Here is a 6,288-nt window from a genome sequence, read left to right as displayed (position 1 = left end):
AGTCCGGAACCCGTTTCCTGTCCCATGGCCCACAGCGCGGTTGCTGGAGCTCCCAGTTGGTAGCTGAGAGATTACAGATTACAGCCACCTGGGCCGGCCGGGGCCCCGGCCTGCACTTGGGATTCCAAAACTTCCTGGGAAGCGGCCAGGGGAGCCGTCCTGCTGGTGCATGTGGCCTCGGAGACGGAGCTTTTCACCCTCCAGAGCACCCAGGGGATGATGAAGAACTGAACCCACGTGGCGGGTTGACCGCAGTGTCCGTGCGCACCTGCGTCGCCCACTGCCTGCTGTCCTAGTCCTCGTCGCCTCAGGGCTCGCGTGACCGTCAAGATCCCCCCGTTGCATGGGGTTGTCTCCAGAGTGACGACGAGCATCCCTGTGTTCACCTGTTCATGGAAGATTTGGATAAAGGACTAACCAGCAGCATGTCTTCAGGATGTAGTTTTGGCTGCAGGCTGATGCCTGTCAAGGGCGTGGAGCAGGCATAGCGGTGGACGCAGTCGGTGTGTCCCCTGTCCCCTATGCCCCCCCCCCCGAGTGGAGTGGCCCCTGTTTGGGCTCTGTGCGAGGTGCCCGCTGCCCCAGGCCACTGTGCCCGGCGTGTGGGGGCTGCGCTGTACACAATGCTGTGCTGTGGACACGTGTCTGATGTCAGATGTATAAACGTGATAATGTACTTATGGTCCCTGAGATTCCCAGGACACTGCTCAGTTTTTCTTTCTTTGCGCAGAGCCGTCTGATAAACGGTCTGTCCATTAAAGTGATGGCGCAGAGAGGCCTGGTGTGCTCTTGGTGGGGAGGAAGGGGCACCACAAGGGGCTGGGGCCCCGGTGGGGATGCAGGAGGATGTCGGTGGCGGGGCTGAGCCTGGGCTTCCTCCTCTGGGTGCCGCTGAGGGAGGGGGTCCTGCACTGCTGCATGGAGCTGGTGCCGGAGTGGTGCCCGGCCGGGGGGGCGCTGAGCCCAGGCAGCAGGATGGAGTCCAGCGGGCAGGAAGGGCTGCGGTCCTGGGGGCCGGTCTGGTTGGGTTGTCTAGGCCACAGCTGCACTGCTTTCCCGCATTCCCGCTCCTACTGGGCCCTCCTGGCCCTACTGTAACCCTGGGTGCCCCTGGCGTGCCCCGAAGCTGGCCCTTTACAGCGGAGGCATGTACTGAGCCCATGAGCCAGGCCCATCGGGACTCTGACGTACGTGTCTGCGAACGGGCTGAGACGCCGAGTGCAGAGGAGGTGCCGGGACCTGGGCCCTGCCTCCTGTGCAGAGGCGTGCTGCACCAGCCCTGGCTTGTCCTCTTTCGTGTTTCTGGCCCACGCTGCAGGGGAATGAAGCCCTCAGGTGCAGGGCAAGGGTGGCACCTCCCCCATGGCCCTGCTGGAGCCTGCAGTCCCTTGGTCACACCTGTCCTGGCCCCGGCCAGTGGCCCCTCCAGGGGTCATGTGGTCTGGGTCCTTGGCGTCCAGGCGCCTCCATAGCTCCCTGTCTCATTCCAGGCCTGGCATCCCAGCCTGAGCAGCAGGCCGACCTGGCCGGAGGGTGGCTGTTCCCCGGTGGCCAGCCAGGTTCCGCGTGGGCTCTGTCTCTGGCCGCCGGCTGGAGCTGCCTTGGGACCCTAGCGGCACAGAGAGCGAGAGCTGACCGGGCTCGGACCACCCTGGCCCTGCCCCCAGTCTCGCACATGAACTCGAGGGCGTGGCGAGGCTTTTACCCGGATTGGGGTCCTCTGACTGTTCTGAGGGTGGAGACTGCGAGCTTCTGTTTTGAAACAGGGAGTTGTGCCCTTGGCGGGCCCTTGGGCCTCTCAGGGAGACCCTGAGCAGAAGAGCAGAGGATGGGCCACCGAGCCCTTCAGGAAAGGCTGTGTGAGGCCTGGCGTGTCGAGGGGCTGGTCTGTCGCTGGGCCTGGGTCTCCTGTGGAGGGTCATCCTGAGTGGTGCTGGGGCCTAGGCCGGGCCAGGCCCGGGATGAGGGCCTCCCGTGCTTCCAGTAACCAAGTGGTCCTCTCCGGAACGCCCTCTGTGAAGTGTGGCCAGGAAGGCTGCTGCAGGGACCCCAAGGGACAGCGAGTTGCTCACGGTCAGAGGAGGAAGCCTCAGCCCTGCCCGCCGCCGCCGCTGCCGCCCACCTGCTCCTTGAAGGGTACCTGGGGTCCTGACCTCCGACCTGTCACTGTTGCGGGTGTCGCTGGGCCCTTGTGTACACCAGCTGTTCCCGCTCCTCTGTTACTGAGGGCACGGCTGACACGTGTCCCACAGAACTGAGGGTCTCAGGCCAGCTCCCCGTTCCCAGGCGATGGCAGAAGGCCTCAGAGCTCTGGCGCCTGCCTGGCGCCCATCCGAGTTCCAGGACCCCAGAGGGGCCCCCCGTCAACCACGGAGGGGGTTGAGGTGGCCCCCTGGGCTGGGTGGGCTGAGCTCCCTTGTCCCATTTCTGTTGTGCAATGGAGCTCCACTGGGAACTAGACAGACAGTGGGCAGGACAGGTTCCCCAGGGATCGGCGTGCCCTGTGACGATGTGGCTACGAAGTACGGGGCTGGGTAGTGTGAGCCCTGGGCCCCAAAGCACAGCCTGGCGTGGGCTGGGAGGGACGTTGCTGGGCGCCCTCGCTGGGCTCTGCCCGGGGAAGCTTCAGAAAGCCCCTCAGCCGACTGCCCCGCCGTGCTCGTGCCGCACGGAGCTCTTCCTGTGGCGTCGGCGTCGGCGGCGGGCGGAAAGCCGGGACGCCTAGTGGGGCTGAGTGGCAGCTGGGGGTTGCCGTGGGCACAGGGGCAGGGCTGACCCTCCACCTGGGCCGGGCCAGGCTCCGTCACCTGCTCTTCCCAGCACGCCCACCCCCAGCCCCCTGCCCTCCGAACACAAGTGTCATCAGTCTTTTCCCACCCCCACCTCCTGCACTGCTTGGAATCCCTCAATGAAAGTGACCTTCAAAACTGGGACAGGCCTCGGTCCCCGCCTGGCCAGAGAAGTGGCCCCGGCCTCTCCTCTAGTGCTCTCTGCCAGCCTCACGACCCCAGCCCGGCCTCACCAGCTCGGTCCGTTCTGTTCTGTCGGGTACAAACTGCATGTGAGTCTCTGGGCCCAGGATGGGCAGGGCGGCCCAGGCGAAGGAGCCAGCGTTTCTGGGGCTCGATGTCACCCGTGTCCCGTGGGGCCCGCGGCCTGGAGCAGGGTGAACTCCCCAGGCCCTCCCAGGCTGGGGGGGGGGGCTACTTGTAAAGAGGTCCGTCTGCAGACCATTCCAGGCCCCTTGCTGGGGGCAGCTGAGGGTGGTGTGTGGGAACATGGACCACCCAGCGGGGGGAGTTGGGCATCTCACCATGGGGCCTTACAGGTCACTTCCCCATTCTTGGCTGGCCAGCTGTCCTGGTGGACGTGGTGAAGTAAGGGCTTGGCTCAGAGCAGACCCTCCAGAAGGAGTCACTGGGCCTCCAACACGGAGGAGGAACAAAGGAGGGGCTGGCCTTAGGCCAGGGAAGCAGGGGCTGAGGGCTGAAGCAAGACCCCAGGACCATCTGACTCTCAGCCCACCGTGCCACTCCACCACCCCTGGGGCTCTCCTCCCGGGAAGGGGCTGACTGTGAGAACTCACACATCCATCCTCACTGCGAGGTGAGGCATGATACAGGGCTTCCCCCGGGCAGAGCCCTCATGCGCAGTGCAGGGGAAGGGGGCCCTCTCTGCCCTTCCCAGCGTCCCCAGGGCTGAGCTCCCTCCAGACTGGGGCCGCCTGCCCTCCTCACGCCTGCCTCAGGTAGCAGTGTCTTCCTGGGTCTGTGCCCTCACCAGCCGGGGACCCTGGGAGGCAGGGCTGGGGTCTCTTTACTGGATCCCCAGCAGCCCCTAGGGGAAGGCCTGGCAGCCAAGGGGCTGTTTGCTCAGAGCGCAGCCCTCCTGCCTCCGGGGCCCTCCTGCCCCCGGGGCCCTGGATCTCAGGTTGTCCTGGCTGCTCTGAGAGAGGAGCCTCCTGGCCCCCCTCGGGTGGGGGCCAGAGCAGTGTGTAGGAGCTGGCCCGTCACCCTGCAGGGCCCTCCCATGGACGGCCCCACTGGAATCCACCCCTACTCCCTGCGGGGCACTGGGATGCAAAGCGTGTGGTTTCTGCAGAATAAAACAGCGACTGTTCCAACCAGGCCCTTCAGCTGCCAAAAAATGTGGAGTGTTCACTGTCTGGCCCCTGGCCTGCTGATGAGGGGGAGGGGGTGGCCTTCCTGGGAGGACTGCCCCACTGAGCACCAGACACCATCCGTGCACCCAGCCCCAGGCCCCTGCCAGGGTGAAGCCGCCCCCACCCCGCCCCTCTGGCCCCCGGCCCTCACTGGCACCTGTCTCTGCAAGGCCAGCCACCTCGGGGCTCCACCCGGTGCTGCCCTGCCCAGAGGCCCTTTGTGGCTCTGGTGTGCGGGGTGGATAGACAGACAGGAACTCTCCTTTCAGCCCCAGCCCCTGACCTGGGGACGCCTGCCCGTCTGGGGATGAGGAACCTGGAGCATACAGGGGGCAGGCCGCCAGGCCCCTGTCTGGTGGGCAGTCCTGCCCTCTTGGTGAGTCTAGGCTGGGGCGGCCATGCCCTCTGCAGAGTGTGGCGGCCCATCGTGGGGCCTGGTGGGGAGGTCGGCCCAGAGCCCATTCTAGCTCCTTCTGCTGCACCTCCAAGTGCAGCAGACACATGGGCTTGGCGGGTGTCACCCTGCTGCTCGGGAGCCATGCCGCCTTTCCTGGGTGCCTGGAGGGGTGGGCCTCTGTTGGGGCTGGCTTGGGGACAGGCCCTGGGGACCCCAGCCTTGCTGTCTAGCTGCCCCCACGGTCCTTCCCCGCCTGTCCTCAGCCCTGCAGGCCCTCGGGGGTCGGCAGTTATCTCCTGCTGCAGCCCCACCCCTGCCAGGCCCCAGGTGTCCTCGGACCCTCAGCCGCATTTCTGGAGAGAAAGAGGCTGCTGCAGACTTGCCAGGACCTGTGCTCCTGGAGAGGCGGCCGCCACCTGGAGCGGGAGGCCTGTGCCTTGTCAAGGTGGAACCTCAGCTCAGCCCCACAGGCACCCACAACCTTTGCTTGACCCCGGAGCCACGCCCCCTTCCTTGGCTGGTCCGGGGCCCCTGACCGGTCCCCAGCACAGCCGAGTGCACGCCGGGCAGGGCAGCTCCCTGAGGCCGCCTGGTGTCAGGGAGTGGGGTCAGTGACCTCACTCAGGGCCACGCTCTGGGCCTCAGTTTCCTCATCTGTTAGGTGGCAACACTGCTGTTAGACCGTAGTAGACCAGATGCCCCCAGATTCTGCGCACAAGATGACTTTAAGTGGTGCACTGATAAAAATTTATGACCATGTTTTCTTCTAAGACATTGCAAAACATTAAAACATTGTAGTTTCAGCTCTTACATGCAGGTCTTTGATCCATTTTGAGTGATTCTGGCGCATGGTGTGAGGTAGGAGCCAACCGTCATTCCTTTCCATGTGGACGTCCAGGTGTCCATCTGTCCAAAGACTTTCTCCCACTGAATTGTCTCCACACCTTGTTGAACATCTTTGACCACAGAAGTGAGGGAGTACTTCTGGACCCTCAGCTCTGTCCCGCTGACCTGTCTGTCTTTCTGTCCAGACCACCGTGCCATCACTGCCGCAGCAGTTTGCAGGAAGCCTGAGGTCGGGAAGGGTGAGTCCTCCAACGCTGCTCTTTTTTGTCAGCACTGCTCTGGCGATTTAGAGTCCGTCATCTTCCCATTTGAATTTTAGGGCCAGCTTGTCAAGTTCTGCAGGAAAAGCAGCGAGGGTTTTGGTGGGGATTGGGTTGAATCTGTAGGTCATTGTGGACATGTGCCACCTTATTATGTCTTCCAGTCGTGAGCACAGGGTGTCTTTCCATGTATCTAAAGTCTTCGATTTCTTCCAATCACACTGTTGTCACTTTCAGTGCACAACATTGCATTCTTTTCTGAAATCTGTTCCTAAGTGTTTCACTCTGTCTGGCTCTGTTGTCAGTGGGGTTGCTTTCTTCCCTCAATGTCTGGACTGTTGGTGGCGGGTGCATGCGGATCAGCTTGCACTGGTGTTTACGTGTTCACCCCTCGTCCAGCAGCCTCACTGCCTCGTTTGTAGCTCCAGGGTGTCTGCGTGCGTTTGGATTCCTTGGCGTTTTCTACGCGCAAGATCACGTCATCTTCAGACAGGAGTCGTTGACTGCTTTCCTCTTAATCTGAGTGTGTTTTGTTTCTTTTTCTTGTCTCGTCGCCCTGACAAGATCCTCCAAGGCCACGCCGAACGCACGTGAGAGAGAGGCCATCGCTGTCTTCCTCCTGG

The sequence above is a fragment of the Camelus ferus genome, chromosome 18, assembly GCF_009834535.1.
Source record: "Camelus ferus isolate YT-003-E chromosome 18, BCGSAC_Cfer_1.0, whole genome shotgun sequence".
In the NCBI taxonomy this organism is placed as follows: domain Eukaryota; kingdom Metazoa; phylum Chordata; class Mammalia; order Artiodactyla; family Camelidae; genus Camelus; species Camelus ferus.
The sequence above is the reverse complement of the archived record's forward strand: the minus strand, read 5'-3'. Positions refer to the sequence as shown.